Source organism: Ochotona princeps, chromosome 18 (genome assembly GCF_030435755.1).
Source record: "Ochotona princeps isolate mOchPri1 chromosome 18, mOchPri1.hap1, whole genome shotgun sequence".
NCBI classification, from domain to species: Eukaryota; Metazoa; Chordata; class Mammalia; order Lagomorpha; family Ochotonidae; genus Ochotona; species Ochotona princeps.
The window spans coordinates 23,682,637-23,700,921 of NC_080849.1; the positions used below are offsets into that span (position 1 = coordinate 23,682,637).

The following is an 18,285-nucleotide window of genomic DNA, read 5'->3' on the forward strand; positions in this document are numbered from 1 at the left end:
CTAATGTCTATGACCACTCAGCTCCTACTGGTAATTTCCATCTTCTAAATACATTTTTTTAACATTTATTTATTTTTACTTGAAAGTCAGACATACAAAAAAGAGGAGAGACAAAGGAAGATCTTCCATACACTGGTTCACCCTCCCCAACTCCAGTGGCTACAACGGCTGGAGATGAGCTGATCCGAAGCCAGGAGCCAGGAACCAGGAGCCTCTTCCGGGTCTCCCACATGGGTGCAAGGTCCTGATGCTTTGAGCCATCCTCGACTGCTTTCCCAGGCCACAAGCAGGGAGCTGCATTGGAAACGGGGATGCCAGGATTAGCATCATCACCCATGTGCTCGCTTCAGCAGCACATATACTAAAATTGGAACAACACAGAGAAGATTAGCATGGCCCCTGTGCAAGGATGACACGCAAATTCATGAAGCGTTCCATATGGAAATAGTAATAAATATATACCAACATATAATTTTGTTCCATTGTATCATATCCAATAATGTTTATTATTATATCAATAAAGTTTAAATATTCTAAAGATTAAAAAAAAAAGAATCAGCACCATCAGGGATCCCAGCATGTACAAAGTGAGAATCGTAGCAACTAGGCTACTGTGCTGGGCCCTAAACACCTTTACTTTTACCATCTATATAATTCACTTGCCACATAACAAATATTCCACTTTGGACTTTGGTTTCTTGTCTATTATGATAGTCTGTATGCTAACTTTGAAACGGATCTCTTTATTTGAAATGCTGAGAAAGTATTAGAACTTCCTTCCACTGAATTGCTGGGCCATGCTGAAACAAGAAGCCTGAAACTCATTCATGCCTTCTACGTGGGTATACATACTAGATGTAGGATACTTGAGCCATCTCCGTCTATTTTCCTGGGCACATTAGCAGAAAACATAATCTGAAGCAGAGAAGCTATGATACAATCCAAGCTCCAATATAGGATGTCAAAGATACAAAAATAGCTTAGAGCACTGCACTACAATGCTAGGCCCTGAATCTCTGAATTCTAGATTTTTAAAGCACAAATAGTAGATTTCATAATTCATTTCACATCTCAATGATTTTCAAAATATTGTTCAGTTTATATGCAATAAACATAGATAATATTCATGTTAAACATACTTGTCTGAAAATTTTCTTAAATTCTACCACTTTCACTATGTACTCCCATAGTTGTTGCACTCCTTATTAGTGATTTAATTTTTCAACTTCTCCGCAAACAAAATAGCTCAGATTGCATAATCTTGTTGAAAACAATTTGACAGTTGAAAATGGAAATGATTAGAAGTTCGTTTATTTGAGTCAGATATGTTGATTACCTTATTATCTAGATTGGCAAAATGATTAATTTCATCATCTTGACAATATCAGCCTTTAAAATGACTCATCTTGGAGTGCTGACTTTACGGCCCTGAAAAAGCATTAATACAGCTTCTGCATATGGAAGTGATGTGAGCTTAGACATTCAAAACTTCAGTCTGTACTACCACAATCAACTAGAAAACTTGAGATACTCTAATAATTCTGTGTGATATACTGAGAGTAGGGAAAGGACAACGAGGGGCTATGTAGAATTGTTTTAATTCCCTGTACCTTTTTAAAGTGCTGTTTTTTAAAAAAATTTGCACGTAAAAGTCATTGAGCACACACAGAACTTGAATCCCAGAGATAAGGAAGTCTTCCAAATTTGTGTAACCAATGACACAAATGGTTAAGGCTAAAACTTTACTTGGGTGACTCAGATCACACCCACGGCTCTCACACCTCAGTATTTAGACTGCAGGGTTGAGACTCATCCTAAGTTAGAGTTGCATAATTTCTGTTTTTTTTTTTTAAACCCATTACTGATTCAGACCTTGTATTAATCTGTGTGGGCAGGGGTGGAAAAGAAAGTTGGAATAGTTTCTTTTCTTCCAAAATGATTTGCTCAACTCTTACATCTGCCAAAAGTTTGGCCTCTGAAGGGACCTTTGAAACAATTCTAAACTTTAATTTCAAATATTTATTTGAAACTTAGCTATGACATGATTCCTCAGGAGTGCAAGCCACCTGCCAAGTTTGATCTGTTTTTGTTCAGCAGTCTTTAACTTACTGCTAAGAAAGTTCTTACTTCTAATAAGATGAAAAAAACTACACTTTTTTCTATTGGATTATAACTTCAAAACAAATATGAATGTGCTATATGGCAAAATAAATAAGCAAAAATGAAGCATAATTACGTAAGTTTATAATATATGCATTTAGAAAAGTGAAATATTAATGTTGGAAAAAAATAACACTCTCCCTTATCAGTTACAAGTGATTTACACAATGCCAATAAACTACTGTTCAATATCTGGTGCAATTTGGGGATGGCCAGTTTGCTAACTGATACAGATATATCTTTGAGAAATATACTTCAACTCAAAAAAGTAAAAGATGGCCCGGCGGCGTGGCCTAGCGGCTAAAGTCCTCGCCTTGAAAGCCCCAGGATCCCATATGGGCGCCGGTTCTAATCCCAGCAGCTCCACTTCCCATCCAGCTCCCTGCTTGTGGCCTGGGAAAGCAGTTGAGGACGGCCCAATGCATTGGGACCCTGCACCCGCGTGGGAGACCTGGAAGAGGTTCCAGGTTCCCGGCATCGGATCGGTGTGCACCGGCCCGTTGCGGCTCACTTGGGGAGTGAAACACCCGACGGAAGATCTTCCTCTCTGTCTCTCCTCCTCTCTGTATATCTGACTTTGTAGTAAAAATAAATCTTTAATAAAAAAGTATAAGATGCAAATCCCACATTTGTGAATGTGCTTAACCCTTATGGCTCTTGAAAAAAATTAAAGATAGTGAATGACTTTTTTCTCCTCACTTTCACCATTTTTTCTCATTCTGTGAATGAATTGACCCAGTTCAGCTTGTTGATTAGATACATAATTAGAAAGACTGAATAATCATTCCACGAGAGCCTATAACTATGTCCAAGTTGAAACCACAGCTACGTAGGTACTGAAATTTGTCAAAAGCATCCAGAGAGTAAGTGTTTTGCCTCCTTGTCCACATGTCAACACATTTAAGCCATTCAGGGCATGGAGACACCACCATAGTGTTTAGATGAACAAGTAAATCCATCAGATCCTTCTTAGGAAACTCACTTCTCCTTGAATGAAGACTGAAGCTTTCGGAAGTCATGAATCACCTTTCTACCTATGCTTTAAAAATTGTCTCTTCCCAGCTTCTGATTTAACAGAATAGAATGTTGTACATGACTCACTAGCTATGACATTATCAGAAATAAATATTGCAAATCTCAGACACTTCTCTGAAAAGTGAGAGACGTTTATTTTGCAAAAATGCAGTGCTTTCTGTCTCTATTATTCAAGATGATTGATGTAAATGTAATCATCCTGTCTCTTAGATATTGATAAAATAAAGTGACAGTTGTTGGCTCTTGCAATAAGCACCCATCTGTACTGGGACGCTTGGAGGAATTGAAAGGATGGCATTTTCACAGCATGAGATAAAAGATCACAATTAGCCAGTTAGATTATGAAGTATATGCCTAAACCAGAAAATTCAGGTCTAATATTTTACTTCAAGTCATACATTATGTAAATGAGTTGCCAGAACTAGAATTTTTTAAAAAGCCAACATTAAAAATGTTCAAGTAACTGTGGTTATGCAACAAGGTGGAGGAATCCACCATGGTGAGAGGGTTTGGGGAGGGGTGGGGAGAATCCAAGTACCTATGAAACTGTGTCACATAATACAATGTAATTAATGAATAAAAAATAATAAATAAATAAAAAAAATGTTCAAGTACAGGCTCGCGTTGTCGTGTATTGGTTTAGGCTGCTGCGACACTGGTATCCCATATGCATGCTTGTTCCTGCTCTGGTTGCTGAACTGCAGGTCCAGCTTCCCTGCTAACGGTCACGGAAAAGTAGTCTAGAATGGCTCAAGTGTTTGGGCTGTCACCACACATGTAGGAGATCATGATGAAGCTTTCTCTTCCCCTCTCTTTCTCCATTTCTCTGTGACTTTAGCTTTAAAATGAGTAAATTTTTAAAAAATCAGATTTTTTTCATCATATACAGCCACATTGTAATTATTCTGCTCCTTACCACCCTAATTGCTATGCTATGTTCTGGAACCTGAGTTGAAGCTGGCCTCGTCTAGAGCCACCTGATCTAAATTTGGAATGCTTTGTTGTCCTCTCATTCACTCATTGTCCTCTTACCTCGTTTTCCTACTCACTGGATAAACATGCAAAGCGTATACCATGCCAATGCTGAGCTATGTGAGAAGGCTATAAAGGTAAAATGGAACACACACCCTTTTCAGAAAAGCACGAAAATATTCAACAAATAAATAGTAAGTCCATTGCAGAATGGTTGTAGAATGAATATTTTCTTACTCCCTGAATCCCTGAGCCCATTCAATCAGATTTAACCTTACTCTTTTTTCTGCTTAAGTTGTATTAGAGGAAGAACCACCATTTTCTTGGCTATCCTTTCCTTCCTGGGCATTGAGAGAATCACTAATCCATGCAGGAGCCTATGGGGCACTAATCCTTGATCGGAGTCACTGAGGGTGTCAAACAGCTGCTCAGGTTTGACACTCACATATGCACTCCATCTCAATCACTTTTCCTCTCTCTTTCCTTCCTTTTACTCTCTGCCATGAAGGTGCGGTGTCATGCTTCCTTCTGAAAAAGCGTATTCGCTTCTTTTTCATTTCTGAATCTTTTTTTTTAGCTAACACTTTTAGTTTCTATCAAAAAGACTTAAATATCCAGTAAATGAGTAGTTCAACAAGAACAAAGATCATAGTTCAGTGGCAAATTATGCAAGAGCTAAAAACAGTAATTTTTAAAAAGTTGTCAATTTAACTCTTGTATGCAAAACTTTAGGACAATCACATGTCTACAGTATGTTCATATTAACACTCAACCAAATGTAAGGGGAATATCAGAGAAAACTGTGGCTTCATTATACAGAGTGGATATTATCCAGTGATGACATTATTAACTCCAAATCAGTTTTATAGTTTAATGAGTAGTTTAGTAGTAATCAGCTTAGAACATTCTTTTCTAAATATAAACCAATTCAAAATATCTGGTAAAATTACTTGTGAATTTTATAAAAGAAACAAAGCATTACTTAGCAAAATGACAAGTGAAGAGGGTCTGAAATAAAAGGCATATTATGAATAGACAGAAAGAAACGCAGAACAAAGATACAAAGAAAAATAGCTATAACTCAAGAGTGAATGCATTCCAGTCTTTATTGAAATAAAGATCTGCACTTTATGATAACTGCTGTTATTATAATTTGACATGTGCAAATTTATGTATATGAAAGATAAAGGTAAAATAATTGTAGTTCTTTCACTCACATTTTATACATATTCTCCCACTTTCTGATAAATGTTATTTGGAATGCATCTCTTTAAAAATGCAATGCAGTAAAAGAATAAAATTGATTAATATATAGCTTCTCTTCCTCTTTCGTTGTGTCCATGAACATTCTGCACATTCTAGCATGCTCCAAGCCAGAATTTTAGGGCATTGGTTACTATCCTAACATTTAGAAATATCAGGGCAAGGTTTCCCTGGAAACCACATGCACGTAAAAACCATGCAGAGCAGACTTGGTTTCAGCTCTGCTTGCATGGTCTATTGAAGAGAGAAATCACCCAGGCTTGCATCTTTTGGAAGTGAGATTCAGGGAAGAAAGCTTTGGCTTTATCTTACTCAGATTCTACAAGGAGTAAACCAATCAATGGGTTTTAGTTATTGGGTAATAGATCTACTTAATGTCTGAAGTCACACATTAATCTGTAAATGCACTAAAAAACCTACCTTTCTTTTTCTTCTTCCTTGTGTGGCGGTAATGATAGAAGAAGACAGTGTGGAAGGATGCCATAGGTGACTTTGGTGTCTCTGTTAGAAACAGAGCAAATGGAGACTTCCAGAAAGGAGAAGAAAAGAAGTATATGTGGGGTTTATCAGGTTGCTCAGTTGGGAAGAAGGTATCCATCAACCATCTTTTACTACTAAAAAGAATGGGAGACACACACTTTATGTACCAATAATTTTATATGAATGTATTCTAATAATAGTAACATGCTCTTCTACTAACTCAGATTTTAAAGTTAAATGTCTTGAATTCCACACTGCTTTCCATCATTGTGTGATGATAAGTCTTCAGACAGTCCTGTCATCTAAATTTCTCATCTCTGAATCTGTATTATAAACCATTATACAGATGTTTTGGACAATATGTAGATTAATATGTGCTTTCATTTGAAAGTAAGGCCAATGTTTTCCTTTCATGGATAAAAGGTTTTTGTCCTAAACTCAGATATATGTGTGTTTACAGCTAGTCTGGTGACTTAGTAGTGTACAAAATCCAAGAAAGGACAAAGCTTAGAATATATATTCCTGTTCCCAAAGTACAACACTAACAGCAACAACAACAACAATAACAGTAACAATAACCTGATCGCCTCTAGTTCAGTCTAAGATTTTGGCAGAGGGAAAGCACACATTAAAGAAACAGTGGAACAAAAACCATTCCTAATCTGAAATTATCCAATAACTTTTCTGTTTCCCAATTGGTTAAAGCCTCATTCAGTTGAAAAGCAATGAAAAAAAGAACCAATCATTTTCAATTTCTACAGACCTGCCCAGAGCACAGATGCCAGGTTCCATCTTACGCCCTTGCTTCTGCTGATACAAAATATACCCAAATTATTAGCAACTTGAGAAACAGATTGTAAAATCCAGATGACAAAAGGACACTGTCTGAGCTTAGTATACTGTTAGTACTTTTTTATCTTACACCATTTAGACAGTTTTGTTTCAAGCCAGTTAATCAGTTTAACCTAATTATCTACTTTTTGCTGAATTGTCAATTGTGCATGCATTTATTATTTAATATTTCCAAAGTCATTTACTTGTAGCATGTAATTAAAATAGAATTTGATGATTATGTATGTAGCCTACTTGAAAGATATGGGACTAAACTTTGGAAACTAAGAAAAAATATTTTATTTGGTTTGTAAAATGGAAGAATGGATTCTGGGGTTGGTTGAATAATTTGTCCTAGACCACCTGATTTTGTGTAAGATTATCTCAAATACAGTTTTAAATGAGGAAAGGGAAATTTAAGTCTTATATATGCTCTTACTTAATATTGAACTATTTATACACAATTTGTTGGGCAGTACACCTGCCTGCTCGTCTTTACTCAAAGAGCTGTAATTATATATATTAGCTCATGTCTTCATAGTACATTAGCTACCAAACTTTAGAAGGTTTCAAGTGGGGAGGAAGCAGCATTATAAGATGGTAACTGAGAAAGTCAGTAAAACTTTAAAAACATTTCTTTTCTAAATAAAATGTTGGTATGAGAAACAAATTAGAAAACCTCTGACTACATTTAAGTTAACATGGGTAGTACAATTTGATCTTCCATATATTATTGGTATTTATTTATCATTATGCTCTGTATGTTCATCAGAAGAAGGTGAAAATAAGGTATGTTTTCAATATATAATTATAGATAAATGAAGGTCCTGCGAGAATTTCAGTTGCATTATCAGGAGATAACACTACTAAATTCTATGAGGGCATGAGAACGTGAAGGGACACTAATGATAATGAAGCCTCTTCTGGACATCAGTCCGGTTTTCAAGGCATTGCATCGTAAACAGTCTCAGAAATTGGGAGGCTCTTCTATTTTAGTTGCACCTGCCCAAAGAAGAAAATTTTAAATTCACTTTTACTGGCTTACATAACATTTGACACACAACGTAGAGTCACTTGATTGAATGAGTGTTGTAAGACCTCGGGGATTGTGTCTTGGGAGGAGATCTGCAAAGGCCACACTACTCATTGCCAAGGCAATTATAGGGAGCTGTAATTTCCACAGGTAACAACAATATGAGATCTGGTGGCACTTTTACCACTGTCAGCTATGGATCTGTGCTAACCAACACTAGCTGAAGTTGGACTGTGATATAGTCAGTAACCTTCAAATGCTTGCAAGTGTCACAGTTACTTGAGGGCTGATTAATACAGTTAATACTGTTAGTATTATTTTATTTGAATTTTCCAGCTTAAAAAAAAATCCTACCAAAGTAAACCTCTGATCTCTGCAATGTATTTGGCCTATGGTTTTTCTGTTACAATAACGTGAACTGCATCAAAAAAAGAAGAAAATTGAATATTTAAGAAAAAGATTGTGCCACATTACAATCCAGTAAGTAGTTGAACAGCTGGTCAAGAAGGAGAGGATATAAGAATAAATGATAGAGAAGAAAGAATATTAAGATCACTATGGTTTACAGGTACTGTGAAGACTGTACATTGTTGTATTAACACTTAAGTATCAGTTGTTCGTAGGTTTTGTAACCAACTGCCATCTTTGATGATATAGGAATTTTGGTTAAGTTCAGCAGAGGATATCAATATCTGTAAATAATGTGAGAATTGAACTATTTGGGGCCTCTTTTATGTTATCACTTCAAGTCTTTCTTTAACTTTTACTTCAGTCATTGATTTAATAATAAATTTTATGTAATCTTCAACAAATTTCACACACTTACAACTCAAAGTCCTTAAATTCTATTTTTCCTTTGGCACAGAGATTTAAGTAATCTATCTAGAAAGACACCCACAGAAACCCACTCTGGATTCATGCATGAGCATTATCAAAGCACGGATGGTAATCTGTTTTGAATTCAGAGATGGTGAATCAATACTTCTTGCTTTTTTTCTAGACCAAACAATTTTAGACATACTTCTTGGATTTCTTGGATCCTGTATTGTAAGATATCAGCCACTTGGGTGATGACTAACTCTTCCAGGTACTCTTGCACTGACTTTTTCTATCTTCCTGTGGATTCCACCATTTATAATTTTTGCTTTCTTAATGGAAACATCAGCTTGTCTCAAACTCTTCTTTGCATAGAGCATTGAAACTTTCATCTCAGCTCTGCCTTTTTTTTTTTAAGATTTTTTTTTCCCATTGGAAAGCCAGATATACAGAGAGAAGAGATAAAGTGGAAGATCTTCTGTCAGATGATTCACTCCCTCAGCTGCTTTCCCAGGCCACAAGCAGGGAGCTGGATGGAAAGTGGAGCTACTGGGATTAGAACCAGCGCCCATATGGGATCCCAGACATGCAAGGTGAGGACTTCAACCACTACCTATCACGCCGGGTCCCTCAACTCTGCTTTGAAGAGAGTTTTGGTAAAGTCATTCAGGAATGAGAACACATTTCACCCCAGAATTGAAACCCAGTGAATGAATGTTTGATTACTTCGTCTAGCAATCATCAAATCTGTGGGAGCTAGGAACTTCCAATCTCTTGGATTTTTCTAAAAACACAAAAGATACCATATGGATGGATATTGTTCGCTGAACAAGGAAGTCTGCAGAGCAGAATGCTAGAGAAATGCTGCATTGTGTTTCCATGTAGAATATAATGAACCACAAAATCAAATGCAGGCATCATGGTCTCACAAAGCTGGTAATCAGCAATTCACTCAAAGAGATGGTTTAGGCTATAGCATTTATTGCTAATTTTTCTTAGTATGTAAGACAAAGCTGCTTGTGAATTCTTTGGTGCCTTTTCAATTAATAGCTAAACAGAGAAATTGATGGAATCATATCATAAATTAGTAACTCTAATCGTTATTCAAAACACAGTTTGCTTTATTGCCAATTACAGATCCTTAGGGGGCAATCCAAACTGCTTTGTAAAAATGCCTTAGAAGAGCAGTAATGCTTAAAGTACTAGAATGGCTTTTATGCTTGATTTAAATTTTCATTTGATATCTTTTTTAAAAATAAACACCTTTGACATCTTGAAGCTTTACTTTTAAATTTTTCAATATTTGACCATAAAGTATTCTCTGGACTCTGCAAATAAATGATACAACTGACTTGGTTACCTGAGTATTGAATACCAAACTGGCTGAAAGTCAATGTTAGGGCTGACATGGAGTCATTACAATATTGTGCAGATATTTTGTGCTACTAGTTAAATTAAATAAAGGCAAAGTTACGTAAGACAACTTGCCAGTTTGGAGACCTGGCTCTGGTGTTTTGACAAAGGTAGATCTCTGGCAACTTACTAGGAAATTCGCTCTTTCTTTATCTCTTGTTGGGACCAGATGTAGCACAATGGCTTAAGCCACTGCATACAGCACCAGCATCCCGCACTGGAGAGCTGGTTCAACTTCCCTGTTGCTCCACTTCTAATCCATTTTCCTACTAATGTGCCAGAGAAAGCAGGTGAAGAAACTCTAAAGACTCGGGCCTATGCCACCCAAATAAACACCAGAATGGAAATTTGAGCTCTTAGATTCAGCCTTGCCCAGCCCTTACTGGTATAATTATTTGGGGGGAATAAATCAACAGATAATCTCTTAGTGCCCTTTAAATTAAACAAATAAATCTTTGAAGAAATCAATGTGTTTTGTGGATTTCTATTCCATGTGCTCTTAAAGTTTATGGAAAGTAGTAAAATCTCAGAAAGTGAGTGGGAGTAAAAGAACTTCAATAAGTGTGTAGGCTGCACAAGGAAAGATATTTCAAATACTTTGGCTAGCATTTGTCTTGGACAAGATCGATTTTCTAGGAGATGTTTCCTGGGGAAATTCATATTGAGGGATAATCTGGGTCAGTCTGCGGAAACAGCAGAAGCCATTTCAATGATATGCCAATCCTTACTGACTGCTACTGTGATTCTAGCATTTCATTATGACCTACTTGGTCTGATTCATTATGCCCCTACTGCCACTTCACATTCTGATCCACTAGGTCTTAAAGAACATATCTGCATATTCAATTCTAATACAAAGGGAAACTTGCTCCTAGATGAACATGGAAAATTATTTTATTCTTCCTCAATATGGACAAAAAAAAAACTGTGCTTCTGCTGGCATTCAACTTACATAGATATCTTTGTCAGACAAATAAAGCATATTGTGAGAGCGAACACTCCTGTGCTCTAGCGGGAAGAAATAACACAAGTTTATTCTTTTGAGCACCACAAATCCAGTATGAGTCTTCAGGTGCAGATAGCGGAAGGAGGTAACGCTAATTATACTCAATCTGACAGAGGTCCCAGACACATCAGTTTCTGTGATCCAAGAGGCTGCAAATGGGATTATGATGAAATGCACAAAAATTGGTGAAATTTCTTCTGTAGAATTATACATGGGTCATTTCTGAATGAATAGGACAGGAAGAGTGGCACAGGCGGTAGCTCGCATTACCTGACTGTGAACTGTCTGTCACTGACCACGGTTACAGACCAACAAAGGGCATGATGCTTCCTGGCCAACTGTTCTCTGCCAGCTTTCTCTTCTGTCTTTTGGTTTGCCTCACAGAACGCTTTCCACTGGCATTAACGTATTTGACTTTTCCGTACCAAGATTTCTGTCTGAACACACTCGGAGGAATGCCTGGATGCCTTCTTTGAAAGCACAGCTGTGTGAAGTGCACAGACCATCACCATGTCACTCTGTCATCCACCTCACCATAATCCCAGCATGTGTAGAGCCACTCTCGCCTATGATTACACAAAACTCTACTTCTAGCATAGATTGGGGAGAAAATGAGAAATAAGTTTGGATTAAGAATTATTTGAAGGGCTAGCAGGTGGCACAGCAGCTTAAGCTCCAGTTTGCAGTGCCGACATCCCATATAGATGAATGTTCTTCCACTGCTGATCTGACATTCTCCTTATTGGTTGGGAACACAGCAAAAACTCCTATCTTTGGATCCCTACTTCCATGGAGGAGACTTGGAAGAAGTTCTAGGTACAGGGATTTGGATCAGCCCAGCACCAGCCATTGAGGACATTTGGGAAGTGAACCAGTGGATGGAAAATGTCTCTCTAAGTCTGCCTTTCAAATAAAAATAAATTAATCTTTTAAAAAATACAAAACGTATCTAAAACATTCAAGTCAGACAAAGGGAAATGATTGATTACAAGCAATTAGGAACTTGTTTTTGAAACATTTACATAAGCATCAGAGATACCAGGAAGGAATATTTCAATTTTTAGTTTGATTAAAACTTGATTCTGCAGGCTTGGAACAGTAGCCTAGCAGCTTAAGTCCTCGCTTTGAGTACCCAGAATCTTATATGGATGCCGGTTCATTACCCAGCTGCCCTGCTTCCCACCCAGCTCCCTGCTTGTGGCCTGGGAAAGCAGTCAAGGATGGCCTAAAGCCTTGGGATCCTACACCCATGCTGGATACCCTGAAGAGGCTCTTGGCTCCTGGCTTCGGATCGGCCCAGCTTCATCCGTTGCTGCTGCTTGCAGAGTGAGTCAGTGGATGGAAAGATCTTCCTCTCTGTCTCTCCTCCTCTCTGTATATCTAACTTTCAAATAGAAATAAATAAATCTTTTTTAAAAAAGAATACTCATTTTGGGAAAACACTTACTATAGTAGGTAGCCAAAAATGAATTTTATTGCTATTGATTTTGTAGAGATGTGAGTCATGCTGATTCCCAAGACGCTTCTCACTTAGTTGTGAGCCTGCCCTGGTAAACAGGAAGATCTGAGGATTATCAGGCAAGGCACGCATCTTTCAACCTTGTACTCTGAAGGTGCTCAAGTGCTGGAGAGTCTGTTAGAAAACCGTTCTGGCCAAGACAGAAAAACATGTCTCAGGTTATCCAAAGTAATCCTTGCTCTGCGAGATTTTTGTTTGTTTGCCTTGGTTTGCCTTTGTTTTCTGAATGTAGCAAACCAAGGCATTAGATTAGAGTGCAAGCTTTTTAAACCCTCATCTAAATCAGATGACTGTGGGATCTCTGTATGTGTCTATCAATTTTCAGATTCCAAAAATTGTTTCTGTCTTGTTCATTGGAAACAGAGTTCCCACACGAGTGCAGGAGCCACACACTTGAGCCTTCTTCTGCTGTCTTCCCAAGAGCATTGTCACAGAGCTGGATCAGAAAAGGGGTACTTGGCAGTATTGCAATCTGCAGCTTCATTCTCTGCCCCCCAATTCTTGCCACTGGCTCTTTTAAGTTTCAGGTATCTGGCCTGTTCATGAACTATTTAATGTGTTTTCCTATGCATATACAATATTGTATATGCGGTTATAAGTATACTCTAAATAGCATTTGATAACAGGTTTTGTTTGGAACAAGACAAGTAGGGAAAAGTTTTATAGAATTGCACACAATTATATTGCTGCTATTACATAAATAAAGAATCTTTTCAGGAAAGAAAAACAGAGAATCTTATTATTAGAATTACATCAACGAATTACAATAAAGATTTTCTCTTTATGTTAATAAAAATTAAAATTTTAAAAAATTAAGGCTTTTGTGCAGGGAGTCTCAAAGACATCAGACCATTGACAAACAAAATATATTTTTTAGTGGGATTCACCTGAAGGAACTGCACTTTTTTTCTGACAAATGGAAGAAAATTTGTACATTGTGATAAACCAAATCCTTGAGTGCAGATGCTGGAAGCTTTAGAGGAAGGTAGGCTGCTCTGGGGAGGTCACAGTGGCCTTGTGTTGTAACAGACGGTTACGTGCTGTATGTTTCCACAGTCTTGACATTCACCCCTACTTCGCAAACCTCAGCTTCATAAAAATGTGATTTGGTTCCTTAGTATATTTGCCTGGCTTTTATAAAGACGAAAATATGCCTTAAATTAAACTGGATCAATTAACTAAAGGATTCTGAGGTAAAATTGTTCTAGACTGCTTGAGTGAATTGGATGTGGATCTTTTTCTTTTTTCATTTTGAAAATTCACTATTGAATTCCCTGATGAGAAATCTGTACCACACAAACCAAGCTCCCCATGTAATAGAAAATACTAATTTTCTCGCGGGATAACATGGGATGATTCTCTATGCAGAAACCAGTATCAGTGTTATTTATCAAGTTGGATACTATCATGTTTCTGTCATAACAAGAAATAATTGTAATAACCGTAATTGCATTGGCATCTAAGAGAAACACAGGAGAGAGAAAGATAGGGCCAGAATATTGATGATGTGAAGGGAACACCACAAAAATTCTCACTATCTTAGTCAATAGTAGCTCCATAGGAAGGGCAAATGTGAAGAAACGAAAACGAAAGGTTATCTGAGAGAAGCTTGATCATTATCCAGCATTGGGTAATTATCCACAAACTGTGGGTTCAGTCATTCAGGGCGGTTCCCTTTGGACACAGATTCTTCACTGTGCTGACAGGAGTCACAGGGTCTCGGCCTGACACAAGACAGCTTCGTGCTCCCACTCCATGTCTCCACTTCTTGGCCCACAAGCAAAGTCGGGTTTGGCCCCACAGCTCCTCAGCTGTTGGTTCCAAAAGAAGCTACTGGGACTCTGTCCACGTCTGTGGAATGTTCCATGACGCGTCCAATGGCATGTAATGTAGATTCTGACGGACTCCAAGCCCCAATCAAGACAGCTGCAAGACAAAAGATGTATTTGCAAACTGGAAGAAATTTGGGGGACAATACTCAATGGTTAGGGTACTCGACACAATGATAACTACAGAACTCAAAGACTATATGCAACTTTGTCCAGGGCAAATATATGAATGTTATTCTTTCCTGGAGAAAATTCCTTGCCATTTGATTAATCCACAGCAGTACAGGGACTACAGAAGTGTTCTTTACACACATAGCATGTCCTAATGAATGTTTAATGCATCTGTCAGCAAAAAGTCCTCAGTTCATCTATCAGGTTGTGCTCTTTGGTACCTGCAGGTAGTGTTAACAAACAATTAATCAGGCCCTTGTTGCTGGATACTGGACACGCCAATTCACTGAAGATAAGAGTTTGTAAGAGGACAGGATTTATTTCAAGCAGGTGGCAGTCTTAAGGAAACAGAGCTCTCCTGATTCAGAATATACACTACCCCTGTATCAAACCAGGAAAAATACTTTTTAAAGTAAAAGGGAAAGTGGTAGTTTCAGGGGAGGTTAGAAAACAAAACTTGTGACTCTAGTAAAGTGATAATCAGGCAGATATTCATGCTCTATTCTGTTGAATGGGAAATCCAGGGCTTGTGCTAAGTGGAGGTTTTGGATAACGAAGCTCAGATTTATTTGAATGCAGTTTCTTTAATTGCTGGAACTAAGGTCCTCCATTCCAAGTCCACTCCTTCCAATATACTCTGGAGATTCTAATGCAGACATTTTTATTCACTAGACCACTCATGCATAACTCACAGTATCAGTACTTGTTTTGTTAGACAAAATGGAAGATGCCGTAAACCAAAATTACAATTGAAAGTTTTAACAGATCTTACATTTTTTAGAAATAAGTTGATCTTTGTAAAAACAACAATACCCGGCCCGGGATCCCATTTGGACATCGGTTCTAATCCCGGTGGTCCCACTTTCCATCTAGTTCCCTGCATGTGGCAAGGGAAAGCAGTCAAGGATGTCCCAATGCTTTGGAACCCTGTACCCGCATGGGAGATCCGAAGGAAGCTCCTGGCTCCTGGCTTCAGACTGGCTCAGCTCCAGCCGTTGCAGCCACTTGGAGAGTGAACCATTGGATGCAAGATCTTCCTCTCTGTCTCTCCTTCTCTCTAGATATCTGCCTTTCCAATAAAAAATAAAATAAATCTTTTTTTAAAAAGCATCAATGCAAATGCAACATGAGACACTTGTGTGTAACTGAATCATCTCACTGCATTTTCTTTCTTTAAAATTTGCATTGTTATTTCACCATGACATACTGGCCTGGGTCACATTCCCCCAAAGTGTGAGGCACTAGGATCTGTGTGTAGTTGACAGTCTTTTCCTGCTGCCATAACAAATATCTTAGATTGAGTAATGCAGACAGAACCCTGGCTGGAGGCTGGGAAGTGTGAGGATCAAAGAGGTGCAGTTTGTGTCTGCTGGGACCCTGTCTCTGCTTCAAAATGATACCTTTTATTGCATCCTCACAAAGAGTTAAACATGAAAGACAAACAATACTTTTATATGGCAGCTAATCTAATTCATGAGGGATCCACACTTTTGATATAATAACTTCTTAAAGATTCTGCTTCCTAATACCTCCACCTTGGGGTTAAGTTTCAAGGTGAAAATTTTAGAGGGATACACAATCAGTATATATTGGTGTTACTTTCATTTCTATGATAATGACAAAAAATTTGCAGATATACTTATGGCAGTTAACCAATGTCCTTAAACATAGATCCAACTTAATCACAGGGGATGATTGAAACTTTTTGCCTAATAATCACAGAAGCTAGACAGATTTGAATTGTAACAGGATTCAGTATGTCTAGTCCCTTTGACTGTGGTAGAATTAACCGGGCAGATTTTTTTTTCAAATTCAGAAAATCTTTCTTAATGACAATAAGCACTTTCCCTTTATATGAAGCAATTTAGAAATAGATAAAATATGCAGATGTGTTTGTATATAGACACCATGGATGTTTCAAAGACTATGTATCTGCCATATTAACTCTTTATTTGAAGCAGTTGATCTGATTTTGATGAATTCTCTGAAAACTGACTATCACTGAAGGCATGGCATGTGACTAGATGTCAACAGGCGAGTGGTTCTGAGCAATGCTTGCCAAGCTAAGCAGGCTGTTCGTGCTGAGCAGTTCAGACACTCTGCTGGTTTACCTTTTTTGCTTTGCGTGTTTTTCTTTCTTTTCAAAAAATATAGCCTCTAATGTCCAGACTTGTGATAATCATTCAGTTTGTCTCCAAGACACAGCTGCTTTACCCAAAGGCAATGTCTTCATCGAATTAAAGTCTTCAGACTGATACCTGGGCCTTTTGTAGATTGAATCAAGAAGGGACAACTGCTCCTATTTGATAAAAAATGAAAGAGCTAGATGGCAGTTGCAATATTTCATAGTCCTTTATTTTCCATAATGCTCACTCTAATTTTAATATAAGATTTTCCCCCAATATTCTTTTTTTAATAAAAAAGGTGAAGGAGGAATGCTGAGAAACTTCAGCAAGAAGTTGAGACCAAACAAGCTCGCTAAAAGTTTTTGTCAGATACAAGGGCAAACACTTTGAGGCCATTGTCCCTCAGCCATCATCTCACTACTTTATGTTGACAAGTACGCTGTTGGGGAACACTATTTATCAGTGGCCCATTTGTCTCTCACCATATGATCAACAACAAAAATAACTAATAATAATAACAATGCCTTCAGTGGACACCACAGGAATTGTCCAGCTAGTTGCTAATTGATTAGAGATCACCAATGGGGAAGGTCTTCCGTAGGTTCCTCCCAGACAAGGAGGGGTCAAGGAACTCCTTAAAGCCCAAGACACTTCCTGAAGCCCTGGCTGGTCTTTCTCTCTCTCTCTCTCACTCTCGCTCTCTCTCTGTTTCCTTTCAGGAGACACCACAGATTCTGAATTCTTACTAGGAAGTACTTTTCCCTTCTTCTTTTCATGTTCAGCTGTTCACTTCACAAATAAAACGTCTCTGATTTTTATCTCTATGCTAAGCTGAGGAAAAGACCCATTGAGTTTTGCCTGTAACACTTAGAAAATGAGAACATAAGGAGGCTTATAGTAGATGTCACCTTTTTCTGTAAGAATTCTCCTAAAACTCTTTTTCCCATCTCCATTCCTCAGAAGTAGCCTGTTCTTTTGTCCCCTTAAATGTTTTTATTTAAACCTCCTCTGAAAGCAACTGTTAAACTGAAGTGCAATAAGTTATCCAAGAGTCTGTTTGTGACTTTATATTTTCACATCTTTATATTTCTATTGTGAAAGCAGGCTGTGTATAGACATTCAAATTTCTTTATAGCATTGAAGTGAGTGTGCCTTTTGCAATGTTACTTACTGCCAGTGGGGTTTGGGGATTCTGCATCATCCTAGCCCACCAATACCAGGTCTTTTCTTCTAATGAGATAGAATGAGGAGAAAAATTTTAAAAAATAATGCAAGTTATTGTGATTTTAACTGGCTCAGGCCTACAGTTTAGGACATGCCCATTATATGACCCTGGACTCTCATGTGATTTTAAGAACATTTACATTTATTGCTAACACTTCTTTGTGCTCCTGCCATCCAAGTGCAGTTGGATAATTTTCCTGTTATTAAATCACTCTATGTTGTGAATAATATTTCAAATCAGTGCATTAAGAGTTAGCTTGTTGGATTGTGTCATCTTTGTCAAAACCAGCAACCATAACACTTTCTTTTTTGTTGTTGATTTATTTTTTTTGTTGTTGGAAAGACAAATTTACAAAGAGGACACATGGAGAGTAAGATCTTCTTTTTGCTGGTTCATGACTCAAGTG

At 37.7% G+C, this 18,285-nt stretch overlaps 1 non-coding gene across 1 annotated transcript; it reads left to right on the plus strand.

Annotated features, from left to right (window-relative positions):
• The first annotated feature begins 337 nt into the window (after window positions 1-337).
• On the plus strand, window positions 338-444 carry LOC118758107 (U6 spliceosomal RNA). Its single transcript, XR_004995534.2, has one exon. It is a non-coding gene; the product is annotated as a U6 spliceosomal RNA (small nuclear RNA).
• The last annotated feature ends 17,841 nt before the right edge of the window (window positions 445-18,285 follow it).